The 3583-nt window shown below is 41.9% G+C and overlaps 1 pseudogene; it reads right to left on the bottom strand.

Annotated features, from left to right (window-relative positions):
• Positions 1–1328: 1328 nt before the first annotated feature.
• Positions 1329–3311, bottom strand: LOC128573931 (U4/U6 small nuclear ribonucleoprotein Prp3-like; annotated as a pseudogene).
• Between the last annotated feature and the right edge of the window lie 272 nt (positions 3312–3583).

Here is a 3583-nt window from a genome sequence, read left to right as displayed (position 1 = left end):
TTTATAAGGTAACAAAAAATGGCCAATTAATCACCAATAATAATAATAATAAATCCATGCTATTCTCTCCTTAGTATTAAGTTGCAACAGGAAGTAGCTGCCCAGTCAGGAACTACATTTCCCAGCATCACCTTGCAGTTAGATAGAGCCATGTGACTGTGCTCTTGCCAGCAGAATGTTAGCAGAAGTGAGAAGAATTTTTCCAGGACAGGACCATAAACAAATTGCACATGTGTTTCCCCGTGACCTCTCCCCCTTCTGATTTACTGAAAGGGACGGATTCACATGGAAGCCATGTGTTAAAGATGGCAGAGTCTCCATTAACCTAGATCTTTGAATTGCCATAAGGAGAAGAAGTGACTGGTGCTCTATTTACCTGTCTAGTACTATGTTTCAGTCATCCTACATCTTAAAGTTATGTATTTAAGCCTATTCTCATTGATACCAAATGGTGTTGTAAAAAATCACTGAAGATGAAGACCACAAAATCAATGTCTGTATGTAAATCAGTAACATTTCTATATACCCCTAACAACAAAGCTGAGAACCAAATCAAGAACATGACTCCATTAAAAATAGATGCAAAATAAAGTAAAATAAAATAAAATAAGATAAAATAGAAAACCAAGGAGTTGAAATATCTCTATGAGAAAAGTACAAAACACAGATCAAAGAAATCCTAGATGACACAAATAAATAGAAAAAACATTCCATGCTCATGGATTGGAATAATCAATATTGTTAAAGTGACCATACTGCCCAAATCAACCTACAGATTCAATGGAATTCGTACCAAAATACCAACATCATTGTTCCCAGAATTAGAAAAAAACAATCCTAGGATTCACATGGAACCAAAAGGAGCCTGAGTAACCAAAACAATACTGAGCAAAAGTAACAAAGCTGGGTCCCATTTAGTTTAAACCTTCTGTGTGGCAAAGGAAATAATGAACAGAGTAAACAGATGATATAGAGAATGGGAAAAAAATACTGACACACTGTGTATTGACAAAAGGCTAATTAATAATCAATCTACAAAGAACTCAAACAGATCAGCAAGAAAAATACGAACAACCTCATCAAGAAACAACAAAAGATGTAAATAAATTTTTTCTTTTTTTTTTAATAATTTAATCATATGCACATAGGGGGATAAAGGGAAACACCAGGCTGACTGGGGAAGGGAGTAGGGTATTCTCCCTTTGTCCCGATGTCTACATGGCACAGTTCTGAGATCACACACATAATTGGAGGTAGGCTGGAAAGTAGAATAAGGGAGAGGACTGAAGAGACAATGCATGGAGGGAGAGGAAGGGCTTGCAATAGTCTCAGTCAGTAGACTCTAACACAGATTCACTCAGTGCAAGGACCCAGTAGTGTTCAGCCCCATTCTTTTTGAAATGCTCACAAGTCATGTCCTCTGCAGGGCACTGTTTGAACTTCATCTTTCCAAAGTTCCGGCTTTTGGCTGTATCTTCCCAGACTAGTACACATTTGTTGGTTTTCTTCAGAGCTTCCTCATCAGATTCCTCATCATCATCTCCTTTCATGTTAGATATCTGTTCATCCCACTTTATCTGACGTAGCATAAGATGCTTAAATTTCTTCTGGGCTTTGGGGCCCCCTTCCACTACTAGCACATTGACATCTTTGTGCAGTACCACCACTCCTGTCAGTTGCCCAGCATTGGCCTCAACCTTGAACTTCTTGGCTGGGTTGCTCAAATTTCAAACTCTATATACAGATATGTGTAGCCCCTGTGAAATGTCTTCTTTAAGCTATTTAATTTTCTTGACCTTTCTATGTTCTGCTGTAAGTTTTCAGGCAGCCTTGGCCTCTTCCTGTGCTTTCTGTCTTTTTGCCATCTGAGCTTTGACATGGACTTCCCCTCATGTGGGGTCTTGAACAGCTTCTGTGCCTAATACTCACATCAGATTAGAAATTCTCACTGTGGGTTCTGGAGGAGGCAACAGGCCCAGCTTGACATTCTCTTGTAGTTCTTTCTGTGCTTCTCTCCTTTCTGCCTCCAAAGTTTCTTCTGTTACTTCTTGGTAAGACATACCCCCAGAGAAACTGGTGTGTCATTGTCAACTGGAGGATTAAGCTGGGCTGGATGTTCAACAAGATTTGTTACTCCAAAATAATGTCTCTTGGGATTTTCCTCTGTAAGGTCGAAGCCACTGGGGATGATGCAAGAATCCCACTGCTCAACTTCAGGGATATCTCCTTTTTTAGGAGCAGTGAGGGCAAGCCTACTTGAAGTATGGATCCCTGTTTTTCGAGCTGCCTCTGAGACCTCTGCCTACAGCTTCTCCAGTTGAGTCTGTAATCACTGAGAAATCTTCTCAAATTTCCCTTCATCATGGAACTTAAAAGTTCATCTCTGGCGTTGGGAAGGGGCAATAGAAATTCAGGGGTCAAAAAACGTATTGGACTCCATATCTTCTGATGGCTTTTCTTTTAGTTATTGCTTGAATTGTTCCCTTTTCACAACACAAATATTGGCCTTAAAAGTAGGCATGTGATGTGTTAGCTCAATCTCCTTGCCTGTTGCATCTACAGTGCAACCCTGTTCATCTAGGATCAGTGGTGTAGATTTAGTTTGATCTTTTAACTCCATCTTCTGGGGAGCAATGCCCATGGCATGGAGATTAGCCAGGCCCACCTCATTGTCATTGCCAGTGAGTCCTGGCTTCAGTGCCAGCTGGGCTTGAATTCCAGCTTGTAGTTCAGCTGCTTTCCTTCCTTTCTCAACGGCATCATTCATGAAAGCAGCAGCCTGGGAGGGCTGAATAGTGTTGCCAGTTGGAAGTCGCTCTGGTTGGAAGGAAGAAGGTGTCTTTGGCTGAGGTGTATGGGGGGCTAATGAAGTTCAGTTGTGTTTTTCTCTCAATTTGTTGATGCTTCCATCAACTATTTGATCTGGAGCTTAGTCAGCATGCCCTGGCTCTCTGATGGAGGACCAGGGATCACCACTGGCTCTTCTTCCACCTCCTAAAAATGGGTATTTGTTGGTTCTTTACTCCCAAAGGTTCTTTGAAAATCTCAGAGTCATCACCAAACACCTCCTTTAGCTCTTGTTTTCTGCTCCTGTCACTGCTAGACTTGGAATGCCTAGAGCTTCGGCTCTCCTCCACAGCCTCAAATAGTTTGTCCACAAATGTGAGAGTAGAATCATCAAGAAAAGGTTTCAGATGATTGGCTGCCTTCTTCTTGTCCATGCCTTTCCCCACACAGTTCAGTTCAGTTCTCTTCCCTGTCTTCTCTATCCATGGTTTCAGGTCATCCAGCTCCCCCTTAGAAAGTGCCATTTTTCAGGAAAAGGAAAACAATAGCTCAAGTGGGATTCAATATTCACAAACTTGTCTTCCTTTTTCAGCAGTCTCTTCAGCACCCAGCCAAGTTGTCCAGCATGGCAGTAGGTGGAAGCATCCAATCCACAGACAGCAAAGGGCATGAGGCAGCGCACAATGGGAATGACAGTACTGGGGAGCCTTTATAGGCTTCTGAGAGCTGCATATCTCACGAGAGCAGTGGCACTGACCTCCTCTTGATGAGGTTTCCCTCGTGTTCACTGTGTTTT

Source organism: Nycticebus coucang, chromosome 21 (assembly GCF_027406575.1).
Source record: "Nycticebus coucang isolate mNycCou1 chromosome 21, mNycCou1.pri, whole genome shotgun sequence".
Classification (NCBI taxonomy): Eukaryota; Metazoa; Chordata; class Mammalia; order Primates; family Lorisidae; genus Nycticebus; species Nycticebus coucang.
The sequence above is the reverse complement of the archived record's forward strand: the minus strand, read 5'-3'. Positions and strand labels throughout refer to the sequence as shown.